Consider the following 19978-nt stretch of genomic DNA (forward strand, 5'->3'; position numbering starts at 1 on the left):
AGCCCCCGCAGCTCCCCCTGCCAGGGCAGAGGCAGGCACAATGGGAGGATCTGCGGGAAAAGTCCCCACAGCTGCCCTGCCTGTCCCTATCCCGTGCCTGGCCCCAGCCTAGTGCCAGCACTTAAAAAGTCCCACACTCACCAGCCACAGGAGCAGTGACTGGGGCCTCTGAGGGCTTGTGGCAGAGCCCTACCCATGCAGCATGGGGCAGTGGGGATGGCCCACCCCACCTGGCACCCATGCTGCAGCTGCTTCATGGCATGGATGCAGTGTGGCTTGGCAGGGCACCATGCACTGTCCCAGAGCTCAGGCAGCTCCATGTGTCAGCTGGAGCCTGGCATTACTCAGCCCCAGCTCTCAGGCAGCATGCAGTGCCCTACCAAGCTGCACTGCACCCGCACCATGGGGCAGCTGCCATGTGGGTGCTAGGTGGGGGGGAATCCCTGCTGCCCCCCCCACTGCCCTGTACTGCACAGGAGGCTCTGCCACAAGCTCTCAGAGACCCCATGCCGCTCCCAATCGCATGCAGTTGTTGAATACGGGGCTTTTTTTTAAGTGCCTGGATGCTGGGGCCAGGTGGGGCATCAATTGGGGGCATGGCTGGGCGAGGGGGGGGAGATCAGGGACCACAGGCTGTGTGGGGAGCTCTGCCATGTGGCCCCAGATCCCCCACAGCCCCTGCTACTGCTGGTGAGTGAAGTTGTTTATTTTTAATTCCCAGACTTCTGGGGCCCGGTGGGGGGGTAATTGGGGAGTGGGGGCTGCAGAGGGAGGCCCTGCCATGAGCGCCCACAGGCTCCAATTGCTGCTGCTGCATCCAGTGAGTGTGGGGCTTTTTTTTTTTTTTAAATTGCTGGGGCAGGGGATGGGGCCAGGCAGGGGAGCTATCAGGACTTCTCCAGCAGCTCCCCCTGCCCAGGGATAGGCAGGCACAGCTGGAGAAGGCATAGGAGAATCTGTAGCCCTCCAGCTGTGCCTGCCTCACCCTACCTGATCTGAATCACCAAATCTATCCAAATCAGCACCGAATCTTCCAAAGCTGATTCAGCTGAATTGATTCAGGACAGTGATCCAAATCTCCGAATCCAATCACTGTCCTCTGAATGAGCCGAATCCAAACTGGCTTCCCTATTTCCCTATCAGTCAGGCTTAGGGAGTGGCGCGAGATATGCAAGTGAAAGCCTGCTGTGCCCCTGTACCCTGAAGCTCCCCAGAGACCCCTAACTGCCGCAGAGCGGTCCCACCAACCCCCAGCAGCAGCCAGAGGTAAGGAGGGCCCTGTGGTGGGAGGGACTAGCCCAGCCTAGCTGCAGGGAGGCAGCTAAACTGGAGCCGAGGAGGGTCTCACCCCACCCTGGCACCTACTTTGCCCAGCCCCACAGGGAGTTGTGTGGACAGGCTACTCAAACAGGCATGCTTATCTGCCCAGTCCATGAGTTAGTGTGGGAGTCTGCGCAGGAGGACAAGTGGGAGGGCCCAAGGCCCTGCCAATGCACCCCCCCTAGGGAAACCAGTCCCAACCGTAGCCAGTCCACCAGCAACATAAACATGGATGGGCACATGCTGCAAGCCTGCAGCCTCCCCCTCTAGTGCCTCAGAGGCCTCCACCCAGATGAAGCCCATGGTTCCGGGCTCCACACACATGGAGCCCCTGGCTCGCAGCTGTGGGGGTTGCCTATCACTTTTTCAGGCTCTGGGGTCTGGGAGCATGGCCCCCTCCCCTTGTGAGGTCTGCTCTCTTTTGGGGTCTCTGGCACGCCAACTGGAGGAGCTCCAGGCTGCAGTCCAGAGACTGCGTGCCATCAGGGACTGTGAGCAGGAGATCAACTCCTACTGCCAGGCCCTTCACCCCCAAAAGGCAGAGGGTCAACAAAGGTCACCTTCTAGGGTAAGGGAGGACTTGGGGACCTCCCCTTCTGTCCAGCCACAGGGGTGGACCAAGGTGGTCAAGGGCCCTAAGACCTGCCACACCAGGGTCCCTGCCCTGCTGGAGTTTTGCAACAGATATGAAACTGTTGCAGCCCCAGCAGAGCCTGCCAAGCTGCCAGATCCTGCAGGCAACACTGGCTCAACTGCAGCTACCGCCCCTGGTCTTCCCAAGACAAAACACAAAGTCCTTGTCATAGGAGACTCCATCTTCAGGGGGACTGAGGGGACAATCTGCTGCCCTGACCCTCTAGCTCATGAAGTCTACTGCTTCCCATATCCAAGACATTGTGGAGAAGATCCCTGGGCTCCTCCGGCCCACTGACTACTATGCTCCTTATCCATGTGGGCACCAATGACACAGCTTGGAGCAATCCCAGCCGGGTCATGAAGCACTACAGGGATTTGGGAGTAGGGCTTGAGGGGTTGGGGATACAGGTGGTGTTCTCTTCGATCCTCCCAGTCTCAGGCTATGGGCTGTGGAGGGAGAGGAGGATTGAGGTAGTGAACCAAAGACTGTGGCGCTAGTGTCAACGGGAAGGCTTTGGCTTCTGTGACCACAGTCCACTCTTCAGTGAGAGATTCAGTGAGCTGCTGGGAAGGGATGGCTTCTACCTCTCTCCACTGGGGAGGAGGCTATTCTCAGCCAGACTGGCTGACCTGCTCCACCAGGCTCTAAACTAAGCCTGCCGGTGGATGGGGGAACTACCATCACTGCTAGCCCGCTGAGCAACCCTTGCAAAGCCAGCAGGCCAAGGCACTCTAGGGAGCCCACCCCTGCCCTGCCCATCCCATTCCCAGCCCTGGAATGCTCTGGAGACAAGGCAGAGGCCCCCAAAGGGACACTTGCTTGCCTGTACACAAATGCCAGGAGCTTGAGAAATAAACAGGAGGAACTCGTCCTCCTGCTTAACACAAATAAATAGGATGTCATAGGGATAACAGAAACCTGGTAGGACTCCACCCATGACTGGGCCACAGGTATAGAAGGCTATACCTTGTACAGGAGAGATTGAGTGGACGAAACGGGTTGGGGTGTAGCTGTCTATGTCAAGGAAAGCTACGTGTCCCTGCAAGTCAACACTGGCATCCAGGGTGGACAACTAGAGACCATCTGGGTGAAAATCCATGGGGAACACGGCACAGGGGACACAATGGTGGGAGTCTATTACAGACCTCCTACCCAGGGTCAAGAGCTTGACTAGGAGTTCACCAGGGAATTGGCTGAGGCCACATGCTCCCAGTCCATGGTTGTCATGGGAGACTTCAACTACCCAGACATCTCGTGGGAAGAACGCTCGGCCGAATCCGAATGGTAACAAAGTTCTCTCACATGCATGGATGACCTCTGATGCAAGAAGTTTATAGGCCAATGAGAGATAAAGCACTGCTCGACCTGGTACTAACAATAGGGGGTGACCTTATTGGTGACCTAATGATAGAAAGGAAGCTGGGCGAGAGTGACCATGAGCTGATCACCTTCACCATCTGCTGTAAAGCTGACAATTTAGTCAGCAATACAGAAGTCCTCGATTTCAGGAAAGCTGACTTTGACAAGTGTCAGGCCAAAGGGGAGGGGAGTTCAGGATGACTGGTTGCTCCCCAAGGGAGCGATCTTCGATGCACAAGCAAAGTCTATCCCATCTTGGAGGAAAGGAAGCAAAAGGGCACAGCAGCCCCCATAGCTCTGCAGGGAATTAGTGGACCTCCTGCATCTAAAAAGTAAGGCCTACAAGTGATGGAGGAAGGGATCCACCTCCAAAGAGGAATGTTCTGCACTGGTCCAGACATGCAGAGACCAAACCAGGAAAGTCAAAGCTGCAACCAAACTCCAACTAGCTACAAGTATCAAGGACAATAAAACGTTCTTTTTTAGATACGTGGGGAGCTGGAGGAAAAGCAAGGGCAACATCGGACCCCTGCTAAACCAGATGGGACAACTGACAACTGATGCCCATGAAAAAGCCAACTTGAAAGACTAACACAAAGTACCCATTTAGCATCAGTCCCAAGGGACATCCCTGCCCATTATGGGACAGGAAGGCCTGGGTGAGGGAGATTCCTTACCTTCTATCAATGCTGACCTCATGAAGGAACATCTTGAGAGGCTGGATACCTTCAAGTCAGCCAGCCCTGACAATCTACACCCCAAGGTACTCAAGGAGCTGGCAAGCATCATAGCTCAGCCTCTGGCACAGGTCTTTTAGAACTCCTGGTGCTTCAATGGAGTGCCCAAAATTGGAAGAAGGCCAATGTGGTGCCTATTTTCAAGAAGGAGAGGAAAGTGGATCCAGCAAACTACAGGCCCATCAGCCTGACCTCTATCCCAGGGAAGTCTTAGAAAACATTATCAAAGAGACCATCCTCATCAGATTGGCCAATGGCAAAATCCTGAGGGATAGCCAGCATGGGTTTTTGTCACGGGTAGGTCTTGCTTGACCAATCTTATTTCCTTTTATGACCAGGTGACCTATCACCTGGACAAGGCGGAAGAGATTGATATCATATAATTTGACTTAAAGCCTTCGATCTGATATCCCATGATCACCTCTTGGCAAAACTGACCAACTGCGGCCTCAGCTTATCCACGATCCACTGGCTGGGAAATTGGCTACGTGGTCAGAACCAGAGTGGTGGTTGATGGAAGTTAATTGTTGTAGTGCCCTGTGACTTTGGGCCTATATTGTTCAACATCTTCATTAATGATGTGGACACTGGCATCAGAAGCAGACAGGCCGAGTTCACCGATGACTTCAAACTTTGGGGTAAAGCTTCCACACCTGAGGACAGGAGGACACTCCAGGTCGACCTTGACAGGCTCAAGAAATGGGTAGACAAGAACTTGATGGCATTTAAGACCGAAAAATGCAAGGTTCTCCACCTTGGGAGGAAAAACCCACAGCATGCTTGTAGGCTCAGCAGTGCTGCATTGGCTAGCGCTTTGGACAAAAGGGACTTGGGGGTCGTGATTGACCACAACATGAACATGAGCCTTCAGTGTGATGCTGCAGCTAGTAAAGCAAGCAAAACGCTGGCTTGCATCCATAGATGCTTCTCAAGCAAATCCCAGGATGTCATTCTCCCATTGTACTTGGCCTTGGTGAGGCTGCAGCTGGAGTACTTCATCCAGTTTTGGGCTCCACAATTCAAAAAGGATGTGGAGAAGCTTGAGAGAGTGTAAAGGAGAGCCATGTACATGATCAGAGGACAGGAAAACAGACCTTATGATGAGAGATTGAGAGCCATGGGACTCTTCAGCCTGGAGAAGTGCAGGGTCAGAGGTGATCTGGTGGCCACCTATAAGTTTATCAAGAGTGCTCATCAGGATCTGGGGGAACATTTGTTCACCAGAGCGCACCAAGGGATGACAAGGTTGAACAGTCACAAACTCCTCTGTGACCGTTTCAGGCTGGACATAAGGAAGAATTTCTTTACTGTCCGAGCCCCCAAGGTTTGGATAGACTGCCACCAGAGGTGGCTCAAGCACCTACTTTGAACACCTTCAAGACATATTTGGATGTCTATCTTGCTGGGATCCTATGACCCCTGCTGACTTCCTGCCCCTGGGGGTTGGACTCAATGATCTCCCAAGGTCCCTTCCAGCCCTAGTGTCTATGAAATTGCACAGGCCTATGTTTCCTGTGGTCCCCTGCTGGTATAGCTGATCAAGATCAAATTTGTTCCTGGTCAGTGCCTACACAAGCAGTATTGTACAGTCGCTAATCTACTACCTGTATTTACAGGTAGTAGAAAACCACACGTTAGCCTATTTTAATGCACAGTAGCTGCTGTGCATGGATACATGGTGGCATCAGTCTACTAAGCAGTAAAGCATCTTGTGTAGATATGTGCCCACTGAGCCTCAAGGAAGATGCAGAGCTGAGATAAGGATTTAACTCTTAAAGAATTTCATGTGGGTTGCCTTACATCTCTGAATGTTCTTCAGATTTCAAATTTGGCCTCCTCAGCTACAACCTTGCTGTACCACTTTCCTGACATGACTCTTGAAAACCAGTTTTAAATTGCAAACAGTAACATCTTAATACCTAAGAAAAACAAGATGAATGTTAGTATAGTTTTTCTGTGTTCATTGAGAAATGAAATAAAGAAAGAGTAGGTAGTAAAAGGTAGAGGAGGGTAAAACTCCACTCTTACAAATCTATTAAATAATATACCATAACTGTCAATGGTGCCAGGATTTTTAATACTGAATCTTATATAGAGTTGAGTTCCCCAGTTCTCAAAAGCTTCAGTGTTATGCACATCATATGACTGTCCTTAACTCCATTACATTTTAAAGCATATGGCATCATCCACCATTTTACCATATCAATACCACTTAGGTAATGTTACAGAATGTTGAACTCACGATTAAGATTTAAACTGATTATCACCAATCCAAATAAAAGTGGAAAGTATTCAATTTCAGTCTGGATTCTGCTTGATTTTTGACATAACTTTTGCTCAAGCCTTATTACAGAGACACATATATAGATCATAGCCAGTCACTGTTTAAAACACGCACTCTCCTTTGATTTTTGTCTTCAAACAACTGTGAAATAAGTCATATAGATGAAAATGACTGTTTTGCTCTGCTCCCAAGCTTACAGTTCTAAAAATTAAGTAGCCATTTATCACTTATACTATACCAATTCTTTATCTGGAACTACAATTTTGGTGGAGTCAGACTTGGACATTTGAGTTACTACTTATACTCTAAGTAATTCCCAACTAAAATAAGTGGCCTATTATAAACTAGTCAGGGGGGATCAGCAGGCATTAGGGGAGTCACTGTTTCCCCGAGCACCGCCAGGAGTGACCAGGAATAATGGTCACAAGCTGGCAGAGGGTAGGTTTAGGTTAGATATCAGGAGGCGCTACTTCACGGTCAGCGGCTAGGGTCTGGAACCAGCTTCCAAGAGAAGTGGTGCAGGCTCCTACCCTGGGGGTGTTTAAGAGGAGGTTAGATGAACATCTTGCTGGGGTCATTTGACCCCAGTATTCTTTCCTGCCATGGCAGGGGGTCGGACTAGATGATCTGCTCAGGTCCCTTCCGACCCTACAAACTATGAAACTATGAAGCTTCCACCACCTCTCTGGGTAACCTGTCCCAGTGTTTTACTACCCTCCTAGTGAGAAAATTCTTCCTAATATCTAATCTAAACTTCCCTTGCTGCAACTTGAGACCATTGCTCCTTGTTCTGTCATCTGCCACCACTGAGAACAGTCTAGCTCCATCCTCTTTTGAACCCCCCTTCAGGTAGTTGAATGCTGCTATTAAGTCCCTTCTTGGTCTCCTCTTCTCTAAACTAAATACGCTCAGTTCCCTCAGTCTTTCTTCATAAGTCCACATCTTTTCTGTAGTGGGGGGCCCAAATCTGAACACAGTACTCCAGATGGCCTCACCAGTGCTGACTAGAGGGGAATAACCACTTCCCTTGACCTACTGGCAGCACAGCTACCAATGCAGCCCAGTATGCCATTAACCTTCTTGGCAGCAAGGGCACACTGCTGGCTCATATTCAGCTTATTGTCCACTGTAACCCTCAGTTCTTTTCTGCAGAGCTCCTGCCCAGCCAGTCAGCCCCAGCCTGCACTGGTGCATGGGATTGTTCCATCCTAAGTGCTAGACTTTGAACTTTTCCTTGTTGAACCTCATGAGATTTCTTTTGGCCCAATCCTCCAATTTGTCTAGGTCACTCTGAATTCTAGCCCTACCCTCCAGTATATCTGCTACTTGCCCCAGTTTGGTGTCATCTGCAAACTTGTGGAGGATGCACTTATGCCATCTTCCGGGGTGCTGAAGAAGACATTGAACAAAACTGGCCCTAGGACCAACCCCTGGGGCACTCCACTTGATACTGGCTGCCAACTAGATATCAAGCCATTGATTACTACTCTCTGAGCCCAATGCTCCAACCAGTTTTCTATCTACCTTACAGTCCATTCATCCAGCCCATACTTCCTTACCTTGCCTGTGAGAATGTTGTAGGAGACCGTATCAAAACCTTTCTAAAATCAAGGTACACCACATTCACCAGTCTCCCATGACCTGGTGAATCCATGCTGACTGTTCCCAATCACCTTCTTCTCCTCCAAGTGCTTAGAAATGGATTCCTTGAGGATATACTCCATGATTTTTCCAGGGACTGAAGTAAGGCTGACTGGTCTGTAGTTCCCTGGATCCTCCTTCTTCCCTTTCTTAAATATGGGCACCTTGTTTGCCCTTTTTCAATCATCCAGGACCTCTCCTGATTGCCAGGGGTTTTCAAAGATGATGGCCAATGGCTCTGCAATCACATCAGCCACCTCCCTCAGCACCTTCAGGTGCATCCCATCCAGCCCCATGGACTTGTACATGTTCAGCTTTTCTAAGTAGTCCTAACCTGTTTTTTTCACCACTATTAGCTCCTCACCTTCTCCCCAAACTGTGCTGCCAGGCGCAATAGTTTCAGAGCTGACCTTGCTTGTGACGATTGAAGCAAAAAAAGGCGTCGAGCACTTCAGTCTTTTTTGTATCCTCTGTCACAAGGTCGCCTCCTTGATCCAGTAAGGGACCCAACACTTTCCCTGATCCTTCTCTTGCTACCAATATACTTACAGAAACCCTTCTTGTTACCCTTCACATCATCCCTTGCTAGCTGCAACTCCAACTGTACTTTGACCTTCCTCACTTCATCCCTGCATGCCCAAGCAATGCTCTTATAGTCTTCCCTAGTTATTTTTTTTAAGTTTCCACTTCTTATAAGCTTCCTTTTTGTTATTAGTTTACTGCTATGCCAAACTGGTCTTCTGCCATACTTGCTAGTCTTCTTGCACATTGGAATGGCTTGTTCATGCACTCACAGTAAGGCTTCTTTCAAGTGCAACCAGTCCTGGACTCTTCTCCCCCTCAGTCTGGCATCCCAGGAGATCCTACCCAGGAGTTCCCTACATGAGTCAAAATCTACTTTTTTGAAGTCTAGGGTTCTTACTTTACTGGTCTCCATCCTTCCTTTCCTCAGGATCCTGAGCTGTATCATCTCGTGGTCACTGCTGCCTAAGTTGCCATCCACTACTACGTTACCCATCAATTCTTCCCTCTTTGTGAGCAGCAGGTCAAAAAGAATATGGTCCCTAGTTTGCCGCTTCAGCACTTGCAGAAGAAAGTTGTCCCCAGTACTCTCCAAAACCTTCCTGGATTGCCTGTGCACTGCTGTATTGCCCTCCCAGCAGATATCAGGGTGATTGAAGCCCCCCATGAGAACCAGGGCCTGTGATCAGGAAATTTCTGCTAGCTGTTTGAAGAAAGCCTTATCTACCACTTCCTCTTCTTCTGGTTGTCTATAGCAGATACACTTTCAAATTTTCAAATACACCTTCAAATTTTCTTTTTCGAAGAGCACATAAAATGTGTTGACCTGACAATTTGCAAAAGCACTAAGATTGGGAGAACTTTGCAAGATTTTAGGATCTATGTAAATTTTTCACAAATTTCAGATACTTGGAATCTTGTCTCATCAGTACTCAGGCTTTGGGGATTGCAGACTATAACTTGTGTCAAACATGTACTTGATACACTGGTTTCTATATCACCCGTGTCATATTTGCTAGTGGGTCTTCTAAACTGCCTACTACAAGGTAATATTATATACAGAATTTAACTTGCAGCTAATTAAAACTAATTAACTTGGGCACTGAAAGTAATATAGTTGTAGTGGTATTACTGCAGCTTCATATGGGCTAATTTATCTTGCTTCCCAGTAGAGTAAATTATTGTGTGCCATGCTCCCTGCACTGTACCTACACCCATAGTTATACTGCTTCTGATTCAGAGTAGCATGTATGCTTGGTGTCCCACTGCTGGCATAAGAACCTGGTTGCATAGACATTAGGGGTGTGCAAAGCAGGCCTTATTCAATTGGGATTAGGATTTGGCCTGAATTGAGGACAGTGATTCGGTTTGATGATTCAGATCACTGTCCCCGATTTGATTCGGCCAAGTCCAAATCTGAAGATTCGATGCTGATTCAGAGAATCAATGATTTGGCCATAGACACAGCTTTAAATGTTTTTCTACATACTTTGAGGTATCAGTGTGGCTTGTGAACATTGCAGTGCTGGGGTGGATGAAGCATCCCACAGAAGTGTGTGTGTGTGTGTGGGGGAGGTCCTCCACGTGCTTGGGGGCAAACCCAGGAGCCCCCTGTGCTTTTGTGGGGCACTCCATGTGCCCCAGTATTGCAGCATTCATGAGCCATTTGGCACCTTGAGGTATGTAGAAAAAATATTTAAAGCTATGTCTATGTCTGAATCACCGAATCGATTTGGAGGGTTTCAATTCGATTCGGAGAGATTAAAGGGTCCTTTGATTCAATTTGGATTCAGGGATTCAGCTGCTGAATCGGCCTGAATCTCCACCGAATCAAATCAGGGACTTAAGCTTCACACAGCCCTAACAGACATGTCCCTAAATATTTCTAAGGAGATGCCCCCCAAACACCTTTGGAACAGATAGAACCTATAGCTAACTAATTGCCCTGGTTAGATTGTTTTGTTGTCATTTTAATAAGCCATCTCCTGTTGCTAATTTTGTCAAACAAGACAAAGAAATATTTCTTTAACTGCACAGTGTTATTATGTAGATGGGGCTCAGAGATAGAAGATAGAGTTCGTGAGTGTGCCCAGAATAGCTGAATGAGTAAAGCATCAGTGTAAGGTTCAAATTCCTACTCTGCCCGACTTGGACAATGGACTTGAATCTAGGTTTCTTACATCCTGGAATTCTCTCGTTGCCAAGCTATAGCTGTTCTAGAATGGCTCTTTTTCAGTCTTTCCTTTTTGGGTTGTTCCATTTGCTATAAATCATTTAACATTATTTGGAGCAAGGAGTGGAACCTCAGTTTCCTTCATCCCACGTGAGTGTCCTAACCACAAAGTTATAGATACAGTACTTCTCCAGGCCAGTATTTAAAAGTGATACAGATCTAACAAGTGATTGAGGAAGACATACCTTACAGTACCCTATAGCCTAATGGCCAAGCAGAGTTGTGGGTCCAGCAGCAGTTGTGAATCAAGAGGCTTAAAAAAAGCCCCTGAAAAGGCTCAAGTTCAGGATCCCAAGCAGAGGGAGGCACCTATCTCTGGGCAGGCCAGCTGCTTAGGTGCTTAAGTCTTTCCTATTTCCACTGCCCTGACTAGTTTAGGCAGTTGTCTTGCTAGCAGGCTTCTGAAGATTCCTTTTCTGACACCTAAGTCTCCCGTTGCATAGTATAAGAGAGTTTGGAGGGGGGGGGCAATCTTTTTTGGAAGATGTTCCACAAACTAGCTCCATAGTCTCCCGTGCCACTCCCAACCCCTTCTCTCAGTGGATCTGTTACTCTGCTTTCTGGTTCTTGCTTGTCTGGTGCTTTGCTTCCTGTCCCCTCCCTGATCTTCCATATGCCACATGCAGAGCTGACCATGCATGCCACTTGTGGAACCCATACTGCAGGTTGGCTACTCCTTGTATAGGATCCTGGGATCCCAGCGGGGGGCTGGAGATTCCAGTAGGCAGCATGGCACATAGGAGTTTGATGTTGCAACATCAAAACAGTGTTTATACAACATTTACTGCCTTATGTACAGCACTCTCAAACATGCAGCTGTTCCTTGTAGGCTGTCTTCTGAATTGGAAGTGGTGTAGTTATAAGCAGGTTAGTTAGCATATGATAATGCCATTCAACAGGGATTGTTAGTTTGTTTACCATTCCACGCACACATAGCTATACTTCTGGTTCAGGAGTCCATGCTGCCCAGGATGGTAAATTGGCTATATAGACTTGCCCCAAACTACTTCTAAGGATATGCCCCCCAACTTTCATTGAGGTAGGTGTCTAAAGGTCTTTAAAAGTCTAGGTGTAGGACTTGTGTGTGAAAGGTGTGAAACAGTTGTGCCTGAAATGCTAAGTTGTATTTTTGATGTCTCCATAGATTTTACCCAGCTTTATAAACAAGCCATAGGAAACTATGGAACTCATTAAGAGTAGTTTATCCATGCAATGTGTGTTAGAATACAAGGTGAATTGAATAAAAAAAAGTATTGCTTTATCCCCCTCTTCAAATTTTAAGTAAATGGCAATTCTATCTTCAAATATGTTCAGATACGTCTATAAAAGTATCTAGGAATAATGTTCTGAGTTTCAATACTTAAAAGAAAACTGCCAAATTGTAAACCCTACATTTTACTAACATCTTACCATAAATACTCACTTAGCAATTATCACTAAGGCCTATTTATCTGACAGCTTTCTACATCTAACAAATTAAACACCAATGTACAGCATTAGTGAATGCATATAAGAAGCCTATTCATTATCCCCGTTATTTTGAATTTGGTCCATAACTTAATTATATAAGTACATATGCCTGCAGAAGATTTGTAAAGAGGAGGAGGCCAGGAACAAAATACAAGCTCTACTGGAAACTGTGAAGAGCAGTATTGGCTAGTCTTGTGCACAAGTGACCAAAGACTACCCAATGTGTATACAGGTAGCAGAGTCTGAACTCTGGAGAGAAGCTTAGCACTGCAGCTCCACTGAATAATAGGGTTCATGCCAAGAACCCACAGGAGTTGGTTGGGAAGAATGGTATAAGTGACCTCAACTCAGAAACAAGTTAGCGCTGAATGCAACCCCTTTGCAGCGGCTCTCCCAGTTATAACTCTGCCGTACCACATTTTGCAGTGCATCACACATTACAACTGATTTGGGCTCTCTACACCACATATACATTTTGACAAGGCTGTCTTCCACGTATGCTGTTATCTCAAGCATCAACAAAAGACTGACAATGGAAGAGCGATGAGGACTGCCTGTGCATAATGATGTCTCCAAGCATAATCATGACTACAGACAGCATAGACAAAGGGAGGAGTTATGAACCCAAACTGCTACAACCTTCAGTATCTGCAGCTCAGTACCATAACTTCAGAAAAGCGTGACACCCTCATCCTTTACCATCTGTTCCTACTGGAAAGGAGCTCCCCCATCACAAGAGAAGGAGGGGGGCACAGCTGCCTCACTCTAGTCCCGTCTCAGGCAGAACACTGATGCACTAAGGGCTGTTCTCAGCCTTGCAATGCTGCCACCATGGCCATCTGTTTTCATGTCTGTAGTGGCTCATTAGCTGCCAGGATTTCAAAGGTGAGGAGATATTACTCTCACTTTCCACCAGCACACCTGCTACCCCACTTATGCTCCTCCCTGACCTGAAAGTTTTGCCATAGGACTCCCAGATGCTTCTTAACAGCTCGCTGTTTGTGAGATGATACTGGGAGATAAGGCAATGATGGGACATGAGACTAGAAAGGTGGGAGGAGAGGCAGAGAATGCTGAGCCTTTGATATCACAAGGCTGAGTGTCGTAGCATCTAACTTGTAGATGCCCCATCATCAATCACAACACCAAGTTAAGTGTCTTGGTTCCTATACAAGGCATGGGGAAGGCCAACATCACAGAAACCACTACACTAGGAAAATACTGAGTAGAGGGGTCTGGTTTACAAGAGAAAAACACTTAAGTCGGCATTCAGAATTTCAAGCTTGAATATTCTCTCAGAATTAGGCACTTAAGTCAGTCCTTCTTTTAAAAATGTAAGAGGAATTCAGCCCTTTCAAAACACAGGGGAAGAAGAAGTGGTTGAGAGTGACCCTGCCTTTTTTCAGTGGCCATGTAATTAAAGCATTCACCTAGGATGGGGAAAATCTGGATTCTTTTCCCTTTGCTAGTGAATATGTATTTTACACAAAGTGAAATGACTCCAACAGAAGACTCTAAGATAACCTCATCCCCAAATTCCCTGTAATCTTGACAGCATAGATGGCATGGAAAGTAGGTTCAAATTCCTCTGGTAGCAAGGGCAGTGCTGGGGAAGGGCTTGGGGAGGCTATAGCCACTCCAGAATTTGCCTTAGACCCCTGTAACCACCCCTCCCAGTGCTGCTGCTGACTAAGCCCTCTGCCTTCCACCTGGGACACTGCCCATGCCCTGCAGCCCACAGAAGCATGGCATGCCTAGCCCGAACCAATCTGTTTGCATACAGTATATATTTTTATTCTCCTTTTGCAGATAACATAGATAAAACACATGTTTAAGTGGGTATTGTTAAAAAACCAAATAAGCATGTTTGGCTAGAAGCTGTATAGTGCAGTCCCTCCCCCTCCAATTTTCTGCCTAGCCCACCTCAGCCCCTCCTCCCCCAACAAGCAGGAAGAAGCTGGTGTCATCCCTATCTGGTATAGGACATATTTGAACCCCAAACTTCCATATGTCAGGCAAGTACTCTAAACAGTGGTCTAAGAGTGGAACACTACCACCACCATATGATTTTCATATGCCCACTGCATTAGGCTCCTACTAGTGTTATGGGTTGGGAACACCAACTTAATGATCCCATCGTGGCCTAAGTGTGAGATAGGCACCTAAAGAGGTGCCTTTATACATAGACCATTGTACATATGACCAGCCAGACAAATTTGGTATCTAATGTGCCCACAGGGTTTGACAGGGACTTTGTGAATGCCAGGAACACCAAAATGTTGGACTTTGCACCTGTTATGCCCCTAAATGTTGGACTGTACCTGCTATGCACCCAGAGAGGCAAGTCAGTACCTCAGCCTCGCTTGTAAATCTGATCCAGTGAGTAAGAGCTAGAGAGAATGAATGGGGCTCCTGTGTTTTGTTGCATGATGTCTCATGACCAGCATCATAGTGGGGGGAGGGAAGCGGGGTGACTGCCCTGGGTGCTGAAGCAAAGGGGCACTAACAGGTGCTGGGCAGCCGGGGAGGGGTGTGGGACAGAGTTGCAAGCGACTTATTTGGAGGGGTCAGGGACAGGGTCGGGGTGGCTCCCGCTGCTGAGTGCACCCCCAGGCAAGCATGGGGGGGTGTCCTCCGTATCTGTGCATGGGGTGAGCTGTTGCTGCAGGCTTGCCCCAGGCACCAAACTTCCTTGCTATAGTACTGCTCATGACTGACAGATTGTAACAGCTTTGAACTGTGAAACCTGCTCTCTCATTAAGCAATCCAAATAGCTTAGTTTTGCAGTATCATTCACTTAAAGAAAATATATCCCTAGAAACTGTTTTACCATGAAAATCCATTTTCAACTCTTAATTTTGACACAGTGAATAATGAAGCCCAGTTATATCACTTTTCACTTGCCAGGCTTTGAAGCTGAGAGGTCTAATTCTATCATATACACTCTAATAGTTATGGCTACTCCTCACTTTCATCTCTTCAACCTTGTGCAGCCTTGTTCAGAGTCTTCTATGGCTAAAGGGCCTAGTACATGTCCTTTATATTGGAATTAGCAACATTGAAATGAAATTGTTGATTTATTACTTCTCTCTGTGAAGAAAACAGATTCCATTATGGCCTCACACCTCCTCACAATTTTCATAGATTCATAGAAGTAGGGTCAGAAGGGACCTTGTAGATCATCAAGTCCAACCCCCTGCCATGGGCAGGAGAGAAAACTGGGCTCAAATGACCCCAGCCAGGTAATCGTCAAGCCTCCTCTTAAAGACCCCCAGGGTAGGAGCCATCACCACTTCCCTTGGAAGTTGTTCCAGATCCTAGCCACCCTGACTGTGAAGTAGTGCCTTCAGATGTCTAGTCTAAACCTATTCTCTAACAACTTGTGGCTGTTGTTCCTTGTTACCCCGGGGGGCGCGGGGGGGAACCCGGCTGGTTCCCCTAGTGAATTTATAGACGGCCACCAGGTCCCCCCTCTGCCTTCTCTTGCAAAGGCTGAACAGGTTAAGTTCCTGTAGCCTCTCCCTCATAGGGTCTGCCCTGCTGTCCCCAGATCATGTGGGTGGCCCTCCTCTGGACTCTCTCAATGCTGTCCACATCCTTCCTGAAGTGCAGCACCCAGAACTGAAGGCAGTACTCCAGCTGTGGCCTGACCAGTGTTGCATAGAGGGGGAGGATCACCTCCTTGGTCCTGCTTGAGATGCACCTGTGGATGCACGATAAGGTACAGTTAGCCCTACTGACTGTGACCTTGCATTGTCAGCCCATGTTCACCTTGGAGTCGATAATGACTCCAAGATCTCTTTCTGCCACTGTGCTCTCGAGAAGGAAGTTTCCCAGCTTAAGTGTGCTGCTGGCTCCTACTGCCCAAGCGCAGCAGCTTGCACTTGTCAATATTGAAACCCATCCTATTTTCATTAGCCCACCCCTGTAACCTGTCCAGGTTCTGCTGTAATCTGTCCTTCCCTAGTAGCATGCCCACCTCACCCCAAATCTTGGTATCATCAGTGTCGGGTAATCACCGATGTCTGTGGACCATGCAGGTGCCACCTGCCGTTCGCCTAGTGTATCCTCACCTCTAATTGGGGTGTCATACGCGTCTGCTTCACCTGCCATGACTTCAAGCCCTTGCAGAGGCCAGCAGACTGGGTTCAAAACCCCTCTGGGGCTTTGATCTCTGCGAGAGGCTCCTACCAGCACTCAGCGTTGCTTTCAGCATCCCTCGCAGCGTGCACCAGCCTGCTCCACCTCCTCCTTGTGCTCTTTCCGGTTCTGCATTGCTGCCACTTTCCAGTCCCGGCTCTCCTTTATACTGGCAGTGGAAGTACCGGCCCCTCCCTTCCCAACACACCTGGGTAAGGGAACTTTCTGCCAGGCTCTTTGGGGCTGTGGGCCTGGGGCCGCTGGCCCTCCGCTTAGCCCGGGAGCCTTGGAGCCTGCTGACTCCTTCTCTCTCTCACAATCAGCAAATTTAAACGGGCTGCTTTTCACCCCATTGTCCAAGTCATTAATAAAGAAATTGAACAGTGTGGGCCCAAGGACCGAGTCCTGGGGGACCCCACTGCCCACTTCCCTCCAGGTCGAAAAAGACCCGTGCACCACTACCTTCTGACCCTTCAGCCAATTTACAATCCATCTGTGTAGGCATCAGTGCCACAGTCACCTAGTTTTTTAATGAGAATGGGGTGGGAGACAGTGTCAAATGCTTTGCTGAAGTCCTAAAAGACTACATCCACTGCAACATCTGCATCCAATGCTTTTGTGACCTGATTGTAGAAGGCAATCAGGTTGGTCTGACAGGACCTGTCCCTAATGAAACTGTGCTGGTTGCCTTTGAGCATCATCCCTGCTGCTGGCCCATCACAGATGTGCTTGATAATCTTCTCAAAGAGTTTCCCCAGGATTGAAGTAAGACTAATGGGCTTATAGTTGCCCAGGTCCTCCCTCTTCCCTTTTTTTTAAAGATGGGGACCACGTTGGCTATCTTCCAGTTATCTGGCCAGAGCACCACGAGTACTTGTAAAGCCATGCCAGGGGCCTCGCAATAACTCCTGCCAATTTCCTCAACACCCTGGGGTGGAGAGCATCTGGACCTGCTGATTTGAACACGTCCAGCCCCTCCAGAAGCTCTCTAACCTGGTCCGCCCCGACCTTAGGCCTGGCGGCATTTCTCCCAAGTCAATCTGGAATTGGTCAGGGAGTCCCAGTCCCTGCATGAGAAAGTGGAGGCAAAGAATTTGTTAAAGAGGTCTGCTTTCTCCTCTGGTGCAGCCACCAGATTGCCAAGCATATCCTGCAGGGGCCCCACATTCCTTCTTCATTCTCCCTATATATTTAAAAAAGGACTGTTTATTATCTTTGATCCTTGATGCTAGCCCTAAGTCGGTATCTGACTTAGCTTTTCTAACAGCCCCCCTACAGACCTGAGCGGTGGAGGCATACTCCTCTTTGGTGATAGCCCTTTCCTTCCACAATTTTGCCTCGTGCTATTGCTGATTCCAACCTAGTGCAGCCTTCCCTGAATCACAGTATTTAATATAGTGATATAATGTCTGTGGAACTCAGCACACTCTCTACAGGCAAGTGTGTTTGTTTTTAACACTGTTTTGCCCACTTCATCAAATTTTTTCTTTTTGAACTTTACAGAAAACTCTATAATGATTGTGACCTACTAAGCATGAATATTGTGCTTTGCATCTGGGAGTTGTAGTTCAGTATCTAGACTCTTTACCCAGAGGCACGCATTTAATAAAAACATTTGGTTTACCTTCTATATGCCTTTTACTGTTATCAATATGTTAGTAAAATAATTTAAATCCAGGGGGAACTAATTATATATGTAGAAAATAATAAAATTCTATGGAACTATTCAATACTAAGAAAGATTATACCACCCTAGTGACCAACACATTGACCTCTGCAGGTTCAATGTGATTCCAGGAAATCTTTTAGATTTCTGAGTCAGACTTCCAAAGAGAAAGTTTAATGCCTTACAGTGCTAGAAGTTATCAGTGCTGACTACTCCTATTCCAGATACTATCAAAGATAGTTTTCAGGACTCAGCACCTCCAAGAGAAACAACAACAACCACCATACCGTAGCCAAGGTCTAAGCCACACACCTAACAGGCAAATGATCTATAGTAGTAGTTTTTGTCCAAGGAGGAGATATATAATTCAATCCACATAATATATACTGGGGAGGCGGTTACTGTGCTGTGCACACAGCACACAGTTAAATTTTGCCATTATGTTGCCGTAGCAACACGCTATACCAAAGGAGTACGTCACTACAGCGACATAGCTGCTGATCATGTACAGACCCATGTGATTGCTACATCACCATAGCACACTGTATGGTGATGTAGCGCGTTGCTACATCACTGTAGGGTGACATGTAGATGCACCCACAGTGCACCACTACCTTGCCTTCTGCCTAAATATATTTAAAACAGTGAATGTTGTTTCACAGTTTTTGTTACTTATACATTTAACTACTGCCCTATTTGATGAAACTCTTCCATATCCTTTTCTCCATTAGGTGCAGGAATATAATAAGGCTGTAGGATCTATTATGAGAAGATGCAACCGAGTGATTGCAAGAAACTGGATTTGATGGCCCAGGAGGCTCCTTGCAGGCTTATGTTCCTATCATTAGAAGACTATGGACAAAGTTCCAAATTCTGCACAATAGTGAACTTCACCCCCATGGAAAAGGCCAGTGTGAAAAATCAATAAGCTCATATAATCCTTACAGCCTCCATATAAAGCATGATTGAAACGACTGCATTTAGTCTCTGATAGGCATTGACTTCAAGATCTTTAATGCTCATTTATCTCACTGAAACTTCCCCCTTTTCAGTATATTAAGAGCTGAATATGCAACCAAAAAGGACAAGCAATTATCCAGCACCATCTTCTGAGAAAGGCCTGCCTAATGTAGTGGTTAGAGGCCACATCAATAGGGATGACACCCCACCTTCCCCTTCCTGGGCCACTGCCTCCCCCACTGTACTGCACTGTAAGCTCCCCCAGCACTGCACGCACAGGTGTGGGGTCTTCTTCACTTACTCAGCAATGGACTTCCCTGGCATTGCAGGCAGAAGCAGGGCAGGAAGAGAAAACCAAGGAAGGAAGGGGAGGTAAGAAACCCAGTCTGCAGCAGCAACTGGAACGAAGAGTGGAGCTGGACAGTCAGTTGGACAGCCCTTCTCTGAGAAACCCCAAAATGCCACATATAAGTCAACAGTAGTTTGGTGCCAAAGGTATCAACAGCTGTATCTCATATAATTGTCAATTACCAGTTGCAATAATTCTGGTAATTTAAAGCCAAATAAAACAAGACCATACAGATTCATGTTGTACCAGAATGCTGCTGTGCCACAAACTTTCATCTTCTGCTCTTCTGTTTATGGGAATGATACTATTATGCAACAGTGGCTTTCATCTGGAGCTACAATGGTAAGCGAGGCCACTTTCAGCTCTGGAAATTTTGGTCTGCACCTGCTTGAGCATGATGTTTTTAAACACATTTGCAGATTTTGTTAGTAAAACACTAAAAACAATTACCATATTTACTCAAATCTATGACGACCCTGAATATGGGACAACCCCCCCCCCCAATTTAGAATCTATACATGAAAATTGATAAATTTGATATAATTTTCCAGGTATACAATCCAATTATTGGAGCTCTGTCTTGAATTTGTTGATCTCTGACTGGTACAGCAGGAAAAATAAACCTGGGGGGCCAGGTAGTCCCTTTGCCCTCTTCCTTTC

At 47.3% G+C, this 19978-nt stretch overlaps 1 long non-coding RNA gene across 1 annotated transcript in view; it reads left to right on the forward strand.

Moving 5' to 3' along the window:
• Window positions 1-19552, forward strand: part of LOC149870132 (uncharacterized) — a 34471-nt gene extending 14919 nt beyond the window's left edge. Inside the window, exon 2 of the long non-coding RNA XR_016440424.1 lies at window positions 18741-19552. This is a non-coding gene — a long non-coding RNA (uncharacterized LOC149870132). The remainder of the gene's footprint in view (window positions 1-18740) is intronic.
• Window positions 19553-19978: the final 426 nt, after the last annotated feature.

The sequence above is a fragment of the Crocodylus siamensis genome, chromosome 2 (assembly GCF_052110815.1).
Source record: "Crocodylus siamensis isolate JL-2025a chromosome 2, ASM5211081v1, whole genome shotgun sequence".
NCBI classification, from domain to species: Eukaryota; Metazoa; Chordata; order Crocodylia; family Crocodylidae; genus Crocodylus; species Crocodylus siamensis.